At 42.7% G+C, this 18,568-nt stretch overlaps 1 long non-coding RNA gene across 1 annotated transcript in view; it reads left to right on the forward strand.

Annotated features, from left to right (window-relative positions):
* The window catches only part of LOC135057594 (uncharacterized), a 452,598-nt gene extending 438,026 nt beyond the window's left edge, over nucleotides 1-14,572 (forward strand). The window contains exon 4 of the long non-coding RNA XR_010244227.1: nucleotides 14,502-14,572. This is a non-coding gene — a long non-coding RNA (uncharacterized LOC135057594). The remainder of the gene's footprint in view (nucleotides 1-14,501) is intronic.
* The last annotated feature ends 3,996 nt before the right edge of the window (nucleotides 14,573-18,568 follow it).

Here is an 18,568-nt window from a genome sequence, read left to right on the forward strand (position 1 = left end):
TGATACCAGTGTCAACGACGAAGAGACTAATGTAATGTCCAATAGGGGCACTCGTTATATGATTGAGGCAATGAAAAATGTTTTACACATTTCTGAGGTGACCCCAGGTACCACAAAAAAGGGTATTATGTTTGGGGAGAAAAAACTACCAGTAGTTTTTCCCCCTTCTGAAGAATTGAATGAAGTGTGTGAACTAGCGTGGGCTTCCCCCGATAAAAAATTGGTAATTTCAAAAAAATTACTAATGGCGTACCCTTTCCCGCCAGAGGATAGGTCACGTTGGGAAACACCCCCTGGGGTGGATAAAGCACTTACGCGCTTATCAAAAAAGGTGGCACTGCCGTCCCAGGATACGGCCGCCCTAAAGGAACCTGCTGACAGAAAGCAGGAGGCTCTCCAGAAAGCTATATATACACACACTGGTATTATACTGAGACCAGCTATTGCCTCAGCATGAATGTGCAGTGCTGCAGCTGCATGGTCAGACTCCCTGTCAGAAAACATTGACACCCTAGACAGGGACACTATATTGCTAAACGTAGAGCATATTAAAGACGCTGTCTTTTACATAAGAGATGCACAGAGGGATATTTGCCGGCTGGCATCAAAAATAAGTGCACTGTCCATTTGTGCCAGGAGAGGGTTATGGACCCGGCAGTGGACAGGTGATGCAGATTCTAAAAGGCACATGGAAGTTTTGCCTTATAAGGGTGAGGAGTTGTTCGGGGATGGTCTTTCAGACTTAGTGTCCACAGCAACAGCTGGGAAGTCAGCATTTTTGCCACATGTCCCCTCACAACCAAAGAGAGCACCGTATTATCAGGTGCAGTCCTTTCGCCCCCAAAAGAGCAGACGGGGTAGAGGCGCGTCCGTTCTGCCCAGAAGCAGAGGTAGGGGAAAAAAGCTGCAGCATACAGCCACTTCCCAGGAACAAAAGTCCTCCCCCGCTTCTTCTGCTAAGTCCGCCGCATGACGCTGGGGCTCAGCAAGCGGAGCCAGGTACGGTGGGGGGCCGTCTCAAAAACTTCAGCAATCAGTGTGCTCGCTCACAGGTAGATCCCTGGATCCTTCAAGTGGTATCTCAGGGATACAGGCTGGAATTCGAGACATCCCCCCGCCGTTTCCTCAAATCTGCCTTACCAACGACTCCTTCAGAAAGGGAGGCTGTGTTAGAGGCAATTCACAAGCTGTATTCCCAGCAGGTGATAGTCAAGGTGCCCCTACTTCAACAAGGACGGGGTTACTATTCCACAATGTTTGTGGTACCGAAACCGGACGGTTCGGTGAGACCCATTTTAAATTTGAAATCCTTGAAAAATTCAAGTTCAAGATGGAATCGCTCAGGGCGGTTATTGCAAGCCTGGAAGAGGGAGATTACATGGTATCTCTGGACATCAAGGATGCTTACCTGCATGTCCCCATTTACCATCCTCACCAGGAGTACCTCAGATTTGTGGTACAGGATTGTCATTACCAATTCCAGACGGCCTGTCCACGGCACCGAGGGTATTTACCAAGGTAATGGCCGAAATGATGATACTCCTTCGGAAAAAGGGAGTTTTAATTATCCCATACTTGGACGATCTCCTGATAAGGGCGAGGTCCAGAGAGCAGTTGTTGGTCGGCGTAGCATTATCTCAGGAGGTGCTACACCAGCACGGTTGGATTCTGAATATTCCAAAGTCTCAGCTGGTTCCGGCGACACGTCTACTGTTCCTGGGGATGATACTGGACACAGTCCAGAAAAAAGTGTTTCTCCCAGAGGAGAAAGCCAAGGAGCTGTCATCTCTAGTGAGAGGCCTCCTGAAACCAAAACAGGTGTCGGTGCATCATTGCACGCGAGTCCTGGGAAAGATGGTAGCTTCCTCCGAAGCGATTCCATTCGGCAGGTTCCATGCCAGAAGAGTGCTCATCTCAGAGAGGGCCGCAGATTTGGCATACAGGACTGGGTCCTGGTGACCACGGATGCCAGCCTTCGGGGCTGGGGTGCAGTCACACGGGAAAGAAACTTCCAAGGACTTTGGTCAAGTCAGGAGACTTCCCTACACATAAATGTTCTGGAACTGAGGGCCATTTACAATGCCCTAAGTCAAGCAAAGCCCCTGCTTCAAAACCAGCCAGTTCTGATCCAGTCAGACAACATCACGGCAGTCGCCCATGTAAATCGACAGGGCGGCACAAGAAGCAGGACGGCGATGGCAGAAGCCACAAGGATTCACCGATGGGCGGAAAATCATGTGTTAGCACTGTCAGCAGTGTTCATTCCGGGAGTGGACAACTGGGAAGCAGACTTCCTCAGCAGGTACGACCTCCACCCGGGAGAGTGGGGACTTCATCCAGAAGTCTTCCAACTGATTGTAAACCACAGGTGGACATGATGGCGTCCCGCTTAAACAAAAAGCTAGAAAAATATTGCGCCAGGTCAAGAGACCCTCAGGCGATAGCTGTGGACGCTCTAGTGACACCGTGGGTGTACCGGTCCGTTTATGTGTTCCCTCCTCTTCCTCTCATACCCAAGGTACTAAGGATAATAAAGAAAAGAGGAGTAAGAACTATTCTCATTGTTCCAGATTGGCCAAGTAGGTCTTGGTACCCGGAACTTCAAGAATTAATCTCAGAGGACCCATGGCCTCTGCCGCTCAGACAGGACCTGCTGCTGCAGGGGCCCTGTCTGTTCCAAGACTTACCGCGGCTGCGTTTAACGGCATGGCGGTTGAACACCGGATCCTAAAAGAAAAGGGTATTCCGGAGGAAGTCATTCCTACGCTTATTAAAGCTAGAAAAGATGTAACCGTACAACATTATCACCGCATATGGCGAAAATATGTTGCGTGGTGTGAGGCCAGGAAGGCCCCAACGGAGGAATTCCAGCTAGGTCGATTTCTGCCCTTCCTACAGTCAGGGGTGACTATGGGCCTAAAACTGGGTTCCATTAAGGTCCAGATTTCGGCTCTGTCGATTTTCTTCCAAAAAGAACTGGCTTCACTGCCTGAAGTTCAGACATTTGTCAAGGGAGTGCTGCATATTCAGCCTCCTTTTGTGCCTCCAGTGGCACCGTGGGACCTCAACGTGGTGTTGGGTTTCCTAAAGTCACATTGGTTTGAGCCACTCAAAACCGTGGATTTAAAATATCTCACGTGAAAAGCGGTCATGCGGTCAAGGCGTGTGTCAGAATTGGCGGCTTTGTCATGTAAAAGCCCCTATTTGATTTTCCATATGGATAGGGCAGAATTGAGGACTCGTCCCCAGTTTCTTCCTAAGGTGGTATCAGCTTTTCACTTGAACCAACCTATTGTGGTGCCTGCGGCTACTAGGGACTTGGAGGACTCCAAGTTACTGGACGTAGTCAGGGCCTTGAAAATTTATGTTTCCAGGACGGCTGGAGTCAGGAAGACTGACTCGCTATTTATCCTGTATGCACCAAACAAGATGGGTGCTCCTGCTTCAAAGCAGACTATTGCTCGCTGGATTTGTAGCACAATTCAGCTTGCGCATTCGGTGGCTGGCCTGCCGCAGCCTAAATCTGTAAAAGCCCATTCCACGAGGAAAGTGGGCTCTTCTTGGGCGGCTGCCCGAGGGGTCTCGGCTTTACAACTTTGCCGAGCTGCTACTTGGTCAGGGGCAAACACGTTTGCAAAATTCTACAAATTTGATACCCTGGCTGAGGAGGACCTTGAGTTCTCTCATTCGGTGCTGCAGAGTCATCCGCACTCTCCCGCCCGTTTGGGAGCTTTGGTATAATCCCCATGGTCCTTACGGAGTCCCCAGCATCCACTAGGACGTCGGAGAAAATAAAATTTTACTCACCGGTAAATCTATTTCTCGTAGTCGGTAGTGGATGCTGGGCGCCCGTCCCAAGTGCGGACTGTCTGCAATACTTGTATATAGTTATTGTTAACTACAAGGGTTATTGTTGAGCCATCCTTTGAGAGGCTCTGTTGTGTTCATACTGTTAACTGGGTATATTATCACGAGTTATACGGTGTGATTGGTGTGGCTGGTATGAGTCTTACCCGGGATTCAAAATCCTTCCTTATTGTGTCAGCTCTTCCGGGCACAGTATCCTTACTGAAGTCTGGAGGAGGGTCATAGTGGGAGGAGCCAGTGCACACCAGGTAGTCCTAAATCTTTTCTAGCTGTGCCCAGTCTCCTGCGGAGCCGCTATTCCCCATGGTCCTTACTGAGTCCCCAGCATCCACTACGGACTACGAGAAATAGATTTACCGGTGAGTAAAATCTTATTTTCTTTACTTCAATCACCTCCTTGATGGGTTTTTCTATATCAGTCTTAGAATATCATTTAGAAACAAATATTTAATTGTAGATCTTGATTTGTTCCACAAATACTTTAACTTCTGAACAATTCCTTCTGATATGTTTTATATGGCCTTTAGAGATGTTCTTTAGCAAAGATGGTTATAACACATAAAATCACAAACTTTATTACTTGTAACAGAACCAAATTTATACATAATCTAGTTCTATGGTTTAAATATGGTAACATCATAGTCTCAGTTCAAGTGTTAATGTGACTGGCCTGTTTTTTCTTAGCATTCATCAAAGTGGTGCATTATATACCTGTACTACTTTATGCTAATTTGCACCTATGATATCATACAATAACATGTACTTTATACTACAGATTTTAAACTTCCCCAAGATGGCTGTGCACTCTACCAGACTGGAATACAAAGATTTTCAGTTTGCCCAGTAATGTGGTAATTATATATTTGCTTGGTTAAAGTCCTTTCTGTTCCACACCAATGTATGAGTGAAGGTGAAAGCCTGTGTGTTGTTCCTGATTGTGTGTGCCTTTCTAATTTTTAACCACCTTCTTGACACTGTCCTCTTCCTCTTGCCTTTTCTCATAATGTGAAAAGTCATCAACTATGGAGGTGGTGTGTTTGTAGCTAGCTATGATTCTGAGAACTTGGCAAGCTTTTTCCATGGGGACCACCTATCGCTGAAATGATGGGTTAATTAAACTGTGCATGTTGTCTTTAAATAACATAAGGGTGGGTAGGAGGGCCCAAGGACAATTCCATCTTGTACCTCTTTTTTTTCTTTGCATTATGTGCTCTTTGGGGCCTAGTTGTCACGAACCGGTCTCTCACCTCTGCGGGTTCTGGGGTTCATCCATTGCCAGTGCGGTTGCTTGCGGTGCTGTGCGCCCGTGTGGGGACACGGCGTGATCAATGGCACAGGTGATGCAGAGTCTGGGAACTGTGAGTGCGGGGACCAAATGGCCTAAGGCACTGCGGTGTGTCTGCTGTATAGGAGGTGGCCATGTTGGAGACCAAATAGCTAATACAGAGCACTTGTGAAAACACCTGTGGGCAGGTGTAAGCCAATCCCGTGCTTGTGCTGCCTTTAAGTAGGCTGGGATTATGTTACTCTGGGCCAGTGCTTTGTTGTATCAAAGCTGTGCTCTAGCTCTGAACTCTCTCCGTGCTTTCCTGTGTGATTCCCGTGGTCCAGATATCGCCTCCGTTCCCAGAGGTCCGTTTGCAGCCTTCACTGCCAAAGATCTACCGGCTCTCCATTGTGCTATCAGTCAATTGCACACCTATTGGAAATACTTGGATTCCCAGTGTCCTGCATGAGGTTACCTTGTCAGTCTGCCTATCCTACAAAGTCTGCAGGATCTCATTTCTCTCAGCTGTTCGTTTGTTCAACTCTGCATTTAACCCATTCATCACCTTGTCTTCTACTACAGTTTCACAGTGATCTCCGGAACCCGCAAGTAACCCAATTCAGTACCTTTTGCTATGTTGTCATTACAAGGATAATTCATCACAGTCTCTCAGTTAACTCTCAAAGCTCCATTGCTAATCCTTACAGTTATCTCTTCATGTCTGCATTATCCAGTTAATAACATTCTACAGTTCAGCATCAAAGTTTGTTTATATTTGCTATGTTGTCATAACAAGGATAATTCTTCACAGTCTCTCAGTTAACTCTCAAAACTCCATTGCAAATCCTTACAGTTATCTCTTCATGTCTGCATTATCCAGTTAATCACATTTTGCAGTTCTGCATCAAAGCTTGTTTATATTTGGACAATCCAACATTTATTCATCAGCTTGTTTTGCATATGTTTCCATGAACATTTCTTTTATTTATTTTTGAGTTTTCTCTTGCATATTATTCCTGCAATACTTCAGTATAATATGATGATTACCAACTTGTCAGTTAACCCTTTACTGAATTATTATTTTGAATAAATATATGAATCGGAACTTTCTTCGTCCTCCCTGCTTTCTTCATAGCCCAGCACCTACACCTGTGGTTGGTTCCGGGTTAACGGATTCACAAAAACACCCGGGCCTGACAGTAAGCACTGGCCACATGGATCCGTCAAGTGACCAATTCGCAGGAGGCGGTGCTACGTCAGATATCCTTTCCCGTCTGGAAAATCAGGAGTCTATACAGACACAAATAGTGCAGTTTATGCAAACTATGGCAGACCGTTTAGAGACTCTTCATACGGCTATTAAAACGTTCCAAGTCCAGAGTCCAACCCTGGATGTCCCAGTTACCACTACAGCTTCTCCTGTGACGCTACCTACGTCCCGCTTGCAGTTACCCTCTCCGAGTAAGTTTGACGGAACCCCAAAACTTTGCAGAGGATTCCTGAATCAATGCGAGATCCAGTTCGAACTGTTGTCCTCCAGTTTCCCATCAGCTCGTTCTAAAGTTGCATATATTATTGCCCTCCTCTCCGGTCAGGCTCTGGAGTGGGCATCACCATTATGGGAGAGAGGTGATCCTATCCTCTCTAATTACAAAGAGTTCGTATCTTCCTTCCGGAGAATCTTTGACGAACCAGGCAGGACCACCTCAGCATCCTTGGAGATTCTCCGTCTACGTCAAGGTTTACGTCCTGTCAGTCAATATATTATTCAGTTTCGCACGTTGTCTTCAGAGTTAAACTGGAATGAGGAGGCCCTGATCGCCGCGTTTTGGAATGGACTTTCAGAGAGAATCAAGGATGATTTAACTATCCGGGATGTGCCAATTAAACTGGATGAATTGATTTCTCTCTGTAACAAATTTGACCTACGTCACAGGGAGCGATGTTTAGAGAAATCCAGGGCAGAGCGATCCAGTCCACGTGATCATCCTAGACCTCGACAAGATTCTTCATCACAGTCTCCAGTAATGACTGAAGAACCTATGCAGATTGGGCGCTCTCGCCTCACAGAGGAGGAACGACTTCGTCGTCGACAGGGTAACCTCTGCATGTACTGTGGGTCCTCCGAACATTTAGTTAAATTCTGCAAACTCCGACCGGGAAACTCTCGCCTCCTAGCTTATTCAAGAGAGGTTAAGCTAGGAGTTACTCTAGAATCACGTTCTGGGAAAGAGCCGACCTTGTCTATTCAATTAGAAGTTCCAAGTTCTACAGTGAAAGTTTCAGCTCTCCTAGATTCCGGGGCAGCCGAGAACTTCATCTCCTCAGCCTTTGTCATGCGGTCTAAAGTTCAAACCATGCCTCTGAAAGCAGCAGTTGCCGTTACAGCAGTGGATGGAAGTCGAATTCCAGATGGTATAATTACTCATCGAACCGTATGTCTCAAGATGAAAGTTGGTGAGCTCCATTCCGAATACCTCTCCTTCTACGTGATTCCCAAAGCCTCTCAAGATGTGATACTTGGTTTACCTTGGCTGCAGAAACATAATCCTCAACTCAATTGGCAAACCATGGAAGTCCTTTCATGGGGTAAATCTTGTACCAAGGACTGTGTAGCTGCAATTGTACCTCTTCGGTCAATTAGCCTTTCCGATCTACCTCCGGTGTATCAATCCCTTGCGGATGTTTCCAGTAAGCAAGCAGCAGACTCTCTACCTCCTCATCGTGAATGGGACTGCCCAGTCGTCCTGGTTCCGGGCAAGACCCCTCCTAGGGGACAAATTCATCCGCTATCCATCCCAGAGACGCGAGCTATCCGGGATTGGTCCACCCCTACAACTCTCAAGGGGATTCAGCGATTTCTTGGCTTTGCTAATTTCTATAGGAGATTCATTAAGAATTATTCTACGTTAGCTGCTCCTATCACAGCCCTAACTCGCAAGGGAGCAAATCCTACGAACTGGTCTTCTGAAGCAATCAAAGCCTTCTCTGATTTAAAGCAAGCCTTTGTGTCAGCCCCCATTCTTCGACAGCCTGATTTGAATCGTCCCTTTCTATTAGAGGTGCATGCATCTACAGAAGCAGTAGGAGCTGTGTTGTCACAAGTCTTTGAAGATAAAAAGGTCCATCCCTGCGGATATTTCTCCCTTAAGTTCCTCCCGGCAGAACGTAATTATGCAATCGGTGACCAAGAATTACTTGCCATCAAGTTGGCATTTGAGGAGTGGAGATACCTTCTAGAAGGAGCTCAACATCGCATTACAGTTTATACTGATCATAAGAATCTTCTATATCTGCAGTCAGCTCAGTGTTTGAATCCACGACAAGCTCGATGGGCGCTTTTCTTCTCACGATTTGATTTCAAACTCACCTATCGTCCAGGGTCTCAGAACAAAAAGGCAGATGCCCTTTCCCGGTCCTTTGCTTCTTCTGAATTAAATGATGCTACCACGAATCAAGCCATTGTGAATCCTACGTCCTTTTTAATGACTCGAACCTCTCCAGTTCCTCCGCCTGGCAAGACCTTTGTTGCCACAAGTCTCCGAAAACGGCTGCTTACCTGGGCTCACTCCTCTTCCTTCATGGGTCATCATGGGGTTCTAAAGACTCTCGAATTTATTCAACAGTCTTATTGGTGGCCACGTCTCAAAGCCGATGTCCAAGAGTTTATAGCAGCATGTCCTAAATGTGCCCAACATAAGAGTCCAAGAAGTTCTCCACCAGAGTTTCATCCATTGCCAGCCCTAGAGGTTCCAGCAGCAGATCAAGAGCTTCAACGTCTATCTAGCATCTGGAGTTGTGTACGTAAGTCCTTGGTCAAAACTTCCACTCGTTATAAATCTTTTGCAGATAGAAAACGTAAAGCTGTACCGAATTACTAAGTGGGAGACCAAGTTTGGATTTCTACGCGCAATCTCAAGTTCAAAGTTCCTTCTAAGAAATTTGCTCTCAGGTTTATTGGTCCATTTCCCATTGTAAAGGTACTCAACCCTGTGTCATACAAAGTCAAATTGTCACCGTCTTTGAGAATTCCTAACGCCTTTCATACATCTTTACTGAAGCCTTTGATTCTCAATAAGTTCCGTACTACCCAGTCCAAATCTCCTAAAGTTCACTCTTTGCAGAATGAGGAATTTGAAGTTAAAGAGATTGTGGACTCACGTTCCCGATACGGACGTTTACAGTTTCTGGTCGACTGGAAGGGTTACGGTCCGGAGGAGAGATCCTGGGTTTTCTCTGAAGATGTTCATGCTCCAAGACTGGTACAGAAATACTTCGTTTGTTCTCCAAAAATCCTGACAAGGTTCAAAGGTGTTCGGAGACCACCCGTAGAAGAGGGGGTACTGTCACGAACCGGTCTCTCACCTCTGCGGGTTCTGGGGTTCATCCATTGCCAGTGCGGTTGCTTGCGGTGCTGTGCGCCCGTGTGGGGACACGGCGTGATCAATGGCACAGGTGATGCAGAGTCTGGGAACTGTGAGTGCGGGGACCAAATGGCCTAAGGCACTGCGGTGTGTCTGCTGTATAGGAGGTGGCCATGTTGGAGACCAAATAGCTAATACAGAGCACTTGTGAAAACACCTGTGGGCAGGTGTAAGCCAATCCCGTGCTTGTGCTGCCTTTAAGTAGGCTGGGATTATGTTACTCTGGGCCAGTGCTTTGTTGTATCAAAGCTGTGCTCTAGCTCTGAACTCTCTCCGTGCTTTCCTGTGTGATTCCCGTGGTCCAGATATCGCCTCCGTTCCCAGAGGTCCGTTTGCAGCCTTCACTGCCAAAGATCTACCGGCTCTCCATTGTGCTATCAGTCAATTGCACACCTATTGGAAATACTTGGATTCCCAGTGTCCTGCATGAGGTTACCTTGTCAGTCTGCCTATCCTACAAAGTCTGCAGGATCTCATTTCTCTCAGCTGTTCATTTGTTCAACTCTGCATTTAACCCATTCATCACCTTGTCTTCTACTACAGTTTCACAGTGATCTCCGGAACCCGCAAGTAACCCAATTCAGTACCTTTTGCTATGTTGTCATTACAAGGATAATTCATCACAGTCTCTCAGTTAACTCTCAAAGCTCCATTGCTAATCCTTACAGTTATCTCTTCATGTCTGCATTATCCAGTTAATAACATTCTACAGTTCAGCATCAAAGTTTGTTTATATTTGCTATGTTGTCATAACAAGGATAATTCTTCACAGTCTCTCAGTTAACTCTCAAAACTCCATTGCAAATCCTTACAGTTATCTCTTCATGTCTGCATTATCCAGTTAATCACATTTTGCAGTTCTGCATCAAAGCTTGTTTATATTTGGACAATCCAACATTTATTCATCAGCTTGTTTTGCATATGTTTCCATGAACATTTCTTTTATTTATTTTTGAGTTTTCTCTTGCATATTATTCCTGCAATACTTCAGTATAATATGATGATTACCAACTTGTCAGTTAACCCTTTACTGAATTATTATTTTGAATAAATATATGAATCGGAACTTTCTTCGTCCTCCCTGCTTTCTTCATAGCCCAGCACCTACACCTGTGGTTGGTTCCGGGTTAACGGATTCACAAAAACACCCGGGCCTGACACTAGTTTTTAAAACTGCCATCCTGTCTGCCACTGCAGGGCCAATCCTTGGTGGGCCATGTGTTTGTGCCGCCCACTTGTGTCGCTTAGCTTAGTCATCCAGCTACCTCTGTGAAACCTTTTGGCCTAAAAACAATATTGTGAGGTTTTTAGAATAGACTGGAAATGTGTGGAAATTAATGTTATTGAGGTTAATAATACTGTAGGATCAAAAATACCCCCAAATTCTGTGATTTTAGCTGTTTTAAAAAAAAAAATCCAGATCAAAACCCAAAAGGATGTCCTGCGCATATCTCTAATAATATCACCTCATTGTCCACCATCAAAACAGTTTTATTGATTCTTTCTGTTATCCAACTACTATATATGTGTAAGGTAGTTTATTAAAATTGAATTTTTAGACTTTATTGACAGCAGTCTATTTATCAGTAAGGACGCCACAGAGTCCGAGTGTAATATTTTCAAATACCATTTTTAAGAACAGACCTCAGCTTTTTAAGGTTAAGTTTATTACCAATTGATGGATTGCTACATGTGAGGGTCATCCAACAAATAGAACCTATGTGTCCTATACACTACAGACTTTTGCAGTCAGTGCAAATAGTTGTGACTTAAATCCGCGTCAATCTACTGAATGTTACAATATGGAGACACTTTGACACACACCACATAATTTTTAAGGTCATTTAGGGTTATATTTATCAGTGTCATTATTACCATGGTGCTCACCATCTATTTTCATTAAGAGAATTGTTGGGTTTAATATATACCCTTTCATGTTCTGGTACTTTAAACTCATAACACAGTCTTTGAAGATAATGCAGCTATTGGTTCAAATTATTTATGGGTACGTGCATGCATGCATGATACTGTATGTTTCATGATTTAAGTTAAATCACATCTACCAACCATCCTAAGGTTAACATTTCTAGTGGAATTATTCCCACCAATCAGTTCTCCAAGGTAATTATAAACATCTATCAGTACACATTCATACTCGCTCAGTGAGTGTGTAATATAACTACGGATCACACCATATGTAATACATCAGCAGTTGTCACCTCCATACTCCTTTCAAATCAGTCATTCATGGTTCCTAATGGCAGTGCCAATCCTGACTCAATAGCATTTGTATTCATTCTGAGGGCATTTAGGGTGGCCCTAATATCCATGAAGGCATGCTTGCCACCCGGTAGAAGCACAGAATCTGTTCTTCACCCACTCCAGTAGGACATAAAGAATGTCTAAAATGTAGTGTGTCAGTATGAGTGTTAAGCAGTATAAAAAAAATACTATATGCCTTAAGATGAATATTAAATCAGCAGCTACCAATGGGCTCTATCATGTTGGTGCTATGGCTGGTGCATGCTTAATATGCAGGATTTTTTAATTTGTAATATTTGGATACATATGTGGTCAACTCAGAATAAACCTCTTAATGAACTTTCTATTGCATAGCCCATTTTAAAAGTAGTTTTGATTTTCTGATTAGATTAAAGACATATGCAGTCTACAAGGAAATATTTCTTTAAAAAAAATATATATATTTATATATACAAACATACATATATATATATATATATATATATATATATATAAATATATAGATAGATAAAAAAAAAATATATATAGATAGATAGATAGATAGATAGATAGATAGATAGATAATAATCATTTTGACTTTCATAAAATGCCAGATTCGGACTTTTCAACAGTCTATATAAGAAATGGAAAAAAAACTTTGTATGAAAATGTAGAAATAATGTATGAATTTCAATTTGATACTGTTCTACACCCAAGGCAAGAAGAGTCATTCTGACAAGGTCAACCATCACTTTAGAGCAACACGGTATAAGATGGAATAGTAATTTGATTCCCTTAGTGCAGTTTGTACAGTCTCCAGTGGAATTAATGCACCTTGAGCAATATTTATTTTCCTGCAAAATCAAACCATCACATATTGATTTCTTATGGTAAATCATAAAACAGTCAAATGAAAATAAATGCTTAATTTGATTGTGTATTTCCCTCAGCTTTTTCTTTGTTGTCATAAAAAAACTAACAATTTACATCTGAATGTGTATAGATTAAATTATTAAAATGCAATTTGTGCTTATAAAGATATAATTTATATTAAAATGATGATAGTTACCATATAAATTTTGGATGGGTGGAGAAATATATTTAATATGAAGATTAGGAATAAATAGGTTAACTTGCTATATTGTGCATTGCACGTGTATTAGAATCCATTATGTTTTATGTACAATGTATTTTGCCTTTAAAAATAATCTCTAGGATTTCTTACTATATTGGGCTACATCATCTGTTATATGTATTATATATTTTCTTCTTTTGTAACATTATCGTTTTTTGTATTACTTTTTATCACCCCTTGTCCACTGCATGTTTTCCACACCATCTCCACTACATCTCTGCCAACCATGTAGTTCTTTCTATTTTGTGCTTACTGTATATCTACACCACAACATGACTCTACAATTCTATTCTCAATCCATTTGTCTTCTCTGCCTATATTCCCACTAAACTAAATCAGCTTTCCCTTTTCTCTCATCTTCCTTTCAACAAATCCATAATTAATCATCATTTCCTTGGTATGTGAGGATTTGCACTTATACAATAGAGTGCTTTTAGATCTATCTATGATAGATACTGTCATTCTACCACCTTACACATGTCATAAGCTGTGCTGTTCCTTCTTAATACCTGAGGTGTCGATCTCTGCTTTGTTGCTTCTAGCACACTCTGGCCTGTACCTCAAAGCTGAGATACAGATCAGAGTGTTCTAGAAGCACCAGAGCAGAGAGTGACTTCCCAGGCAGGATAGAGGAACTGCATGGGGTGTGACAGGTTTAGGGGTCTAGAATAAACATTATATATAGATGTAGCGACACTCATCCAGCCTGTGGCTCAGCTACACAGGCACACTCCCCATGCCGAGGTGTGAGTGTGACTTAGTACATTGAGCTATGGCATTGTATGCCACCCACGTCCTAATCACTAGCACACTTGCTGAGCCTGATTTGTCATGAATATGGAACATCTGCAGGCTTGATGAGCGTGGCTACATCCATATATAGCTTGGAATGTACTATCCCAATTCAAACTCTCTACAAAGACTAATAACCTGAACCAGTGTTTATGTAATCCAGATAGCCCCAGAAGCCATGGCGAGATCATTTTGTTGCTTGCTCATTCCATCAGGCGTATTATTGGTTGGCAGTGTGCCTAATTTAGCAATTTATACAAGTACGGTGGTTTATGTATATCTCCGAGAGATCTGTTCATGCCACACTGTGTATGTGCAGATCTCATTATGTGAGATGACAGGCAGTTCCCCCTAACCTGAAGCATGATTGACATGCTGTGGGTTTTTGAGGGCATGGATGGTTTGGCAATAGGCAGCATTCTTAAAAGGGAGCATAACAGACCCGTTTTTGAGGTGTATCAAGGTCAGTATCTGCATCTTCCAATGGAGCTTCACTGGCTCTGGCAGCATACAAACACCGGCCATCATGAGTAACCTAAGGGTCACTCAGATGACAATGTTCATGCAGAAGGATCCAATGCTGTGATTTCAGGTTCAGCAGCAGGTAACAAAAGTATACATTGTGCGTCACTCTCTTCATGCCGCTATAACATATTTTAGCACAGCCGTTGCATACAAAAACACAGTTGCTGTGCTTCCATCCATCTCTGAATCTGCCTCAATGTGCCGTGCTGTTTGAGTACTCATTCTTGCAAACCTGTCTCTTTTAATACAGGCAACATACCGACAATGCTTTGCCGGTAGAGAGGGAACCCTCCACTATGTGTACAGTAGACCTCAGGTAGGTAATTGGGATCAGACAGTAACTAGGTCATTCTAAATACAACTGGATTTTCTTTATAGTGAATTTAGACTTTACAGACAATCGGTTCACTTGTATACATGATCATGTAAATGCTGTTTTTCCAGTCAGGTTCAATGGCTAATTGTAAAGGTTCCTCCTGACAAATGAGTTACATTTATTCAGCTGACTACTGTCACTATGCTATTAAGGCAACTGTTTAATATTTAAGAGTTCATCTAATGCTAATGGAAATTGATGCCTGTGATATAATCAGCATAATATAAGGCATCGGTATGCTTCTCTTTTATGTTTGCTAGAGAGCAAAAACAATGTAAACTGTTTTATTATTACCTATTAATTATTTTAGGTACATTTTACTAATGACAAGATTGATTTATTGCATTAAATTGCTCCATTTGCTTATATAAAGAAGAAATATTCCATTTGTTTTTCCATTTTAAAAATGTTTTATACACTGACATTTGTTAAAAGTAATTTAAAAAACACATTTAACGTGGGATTGAATGTAACATGCATTGACTGCATCTTTTTTTCATCTGTTTTTCAAACTTTTTTGTTTTCTTTCATTATTACTACTATGATTATTATTTTTATTCTTCCAATTTATGCTTGGAATGTGATTTAAATAGATGAGCGGTTTGGTTTTGTAGAAAAATTAACACAACCAAACTTTGGGATCCGAATGGACTGAATCCCGAGTTTGGTCTTCCCTTGAGTTCAGAACCAAGATTTAAAAATGTAATCTTAGGTTTTGTATTTCATGTACTTTACTTCCCTCCTTCATGATTTCATGTGCCAATTTACTCAGGAGAGTGTATTGTGTGGTGGGAAAAATGGACTGGAAATGATTGAAAATTTATACTATTGATGTTAATATTCTTGGAACAAAAATAGGTCCAAGTAACATGATTTTAGCTGTTTTAGCAATTTTTAAAGAAACCCAGATCCAAAACCAAGCCCAAGACACTTGAACGTGGTTTTGCAAAACTAAAATCAAAACACGATTTAGAACCAAAACCAAAACATAGGAGTTTGTGCACATCTCTAATTCCAATATGCTTAGTGTACAGTAAGTGCTGTTATCATGTGGCATAAAAAAATAAATCTATAACCCAAAGTGGTCGCTAGTATCATATAGCATAGGACATAGGTGGATCCAGGGTAGGTGCACTTGGGCCCATGCCCCCCCTGCCGTTTCTGACTTTTTTTTTTCAAAAGGAGAACAGCAGCAGTATTACTGCTATTTCCATCAGTCAGATTTGATAAAAGAGCCGGCAGGCACTAGGACCCGCCGCGGCTCTAACAGCAAGTCCGAGTGGTAACCAATGAGGAGGCTGAAGCTGCAGCTCCAGCCTCCCCCTGCTCACACCGCAACCTACCTCCCCCACTGCCAGCCGGCCAGAGTCCAGCCCAGGCGCCGGGTTCAAATGCCAGCATCGAGTAAGACTGTTACTTATGACGGCACAGAAGGCTTCATTAGCCCTCACTGCACCACACAGTTTCCCAGCACTTCCTCCTCCACTCTCCTTACCACCATGCTAGGTGCAGTCAAACTCAGCCTCAGCTTTGAGAAGGTGTGATTGTGACGGGGCTTTCCTGCAGATGTCTTATGCTGCTTGTTGGAGATCCAGCTGGCTGCTTCTGCTAATCAAAGATGGGCAGTTCGTGTCCTGCAGTCAGAGTCTCAGTGCAGTGCCCAAAGCAAGGTATGCTGCACCTGCCACCACCAACTAAAAACTTTAATAATTATATTGTGCTGGGGTGCCTTCCAGGCTCCCATAACTAATGGAACAGGTGACCAACATTTCAAGGCCCAATCAGCCTTTTCATCAGGGTGAAACATTGGCAATAAACCAGGATGTGCTCCTACAGCCAATCATTACCTGATGGCGTATTATGTGAGGCCACACCCCCTGTTATACCACACCCCTTTACTTAGGTGCATGCATATATAACTATTACCATTCCCCTATCATGGTCCCACACCTTTTATTTTCTTCTGGATCCGCCTCTGGCGTAGGACAACCAAAGCAGAGATGCCTTGCTGTGGCTGGTGGCTTACCATGTATTTGCAAATGTATGTGGGGAAATTTGTGTTCTTTTTTTCTTGTCTAGATTAGCCCCTCCCTTTCATGCACCTGTTATTAATCAATAAATTGATTAAGAAAAAGCCATTTTGTGTCTCACTATTCTGTGAGTCAGGAGTTTGGGATCAATAGTTTCAGGGTATATATTGATGCTCCTAGAGCCATGTTGCAAGATCCTGGGGTAGCTCCAAGTGATAAGTTTAGAAATATATCCATTTATATACTATTTTCATGTAGCATGAGAAAATATAAGTGGGTGCTATTATCATATACCATAGGACCATCAAAGCTGATATGCTTAGTTGCCTACTATCAGGGATGGACTGGCCCACAGGATACAGAGGTACCGGGGGCCTCACCTCCTCTAAGTATCAGGTTCTCAGGTTCCAGAATGTGCACTTGAATTACATGTTACCTTATACTGCACAGGACAAAGGTGCATTCTCTACAGTACCTTGCTGTTATTAATCTGGTACATTTTCATGAATGCACTAGCAGGATATACAGTATTTATCAAGGAGCCCAGACCATGCACTCTCTAATAGTTAGCCAGACCTCTGCAGCACCTATGGTGTCCCCTCTGGAGCCTGGCCACGTCCCTACACATGGGCCCTTGCCACTTCATTCCCCTTGGTGGGCCCTTCATGCCCCAATCTGACACTGCTTTCTATGTGTTTGCAACTACAGTATATGTAACTGAGATCTCTGCATTGCTATTATTATGTAAATCTCATTGGCCCTCATTCCGAGTCGTTCGCTCGTTCTTTTTTTTCGCATCGCAGTGAAAATCAGCTTAGAGCGCATGCGCAATGTTCGCACTGCGACTGCGCTAAGTAATTCTGCTATGAAGAAAGGATTTTTACTCACGGCTTTTTGTTCGCACCGGCGAACGTAGTGTGATTGACAGGAAATGGGTGTTACTGGGCGGAAACACGGCGTTTTATGGGCGTGTGGATGAAAACGCTACCGTTTCCGGAAAAAACGCAGGAGTGGCCGGAGAAACGGGGGAGTGTCTGGGCGAACGCTGGGAGTGTTTGTGACGTCAAACCAGGAACGACAAGCACTGAACTGATCGCACAGGCAGAGTAAGTCTGGAGCTACTCTAAAACTGCTAAGTTTTTTTTGTTCGCAATATTGCGTAAACTTCGTTCGCACTTTTAAGATGCTAAGATACACTCCCAGTAGGCGTAGACTAAGCGTGTGTAACTCTGCTAAATTCGCCTTGCGACCGATCAACTCGGAATGAGGGCCATTGTCTTGACTTTTACAAAGTGATGGGGGCATTTGTGGTATTTTTTTAATTTTTTATTTTGAAGGAGTTATTGACTGCAAAGCTTACTCGCTTTTGTAGATAATGCAGGTTGAGGTAATAAAAACTGTACCATACAGTAAGCTTCTATCCAATATATTTTGAAATGGGAAAAAAATATAAAAAAAATTACTATTACAAAATTAGAGCAGTGTTAGTTTGTTAATAAATATTATTATTATTATTATTATTATTATTAGTAGTAGTAGTAGTAGTAGTAGTAGTAGTAGTAGTAGTAGTAGTAGTAGCATTATTATTAATAATAATAATAATAATAATAAATTTGATCTATTAGACACTGAAATATGTGGCTTATTCAGGCTTCCAGTCTGCTGTGAGGCAACACAGTAAAAGTATATGTTTTTGAATAGGTTGTCATACACATATTCTACTTTGTACCTTTTGCTTTCCTTATTATTGAAGCGATCAGCTCTGCATTATGGGCATTCTTTTCAACAAGGATTAAGAATATTTTGCTTTGCTTCTGAAGTGAAAATGCTGCAGATATGTGGGAAGAGCCACCTCACCCCTTGTCTGAAAAATTAATCTTTTTTTTTATTTTATTACAGACAGCATTGGGT

Source organism: Pseudophryne corroboree, chromosome 3, assembly GCF_028390025.1.
Source record: "Pseudophryne corroboree isolate aPseCor3 chromosome 3, aPseCor3.hap2, whole genome shotgun sequence".
Lineage (NCBI taxonomy): Eukaryota > Metazoa > Chordata > Amphibia > Anura > Myobatrachidae > Pseudophryne > Pseudophryne corroboree.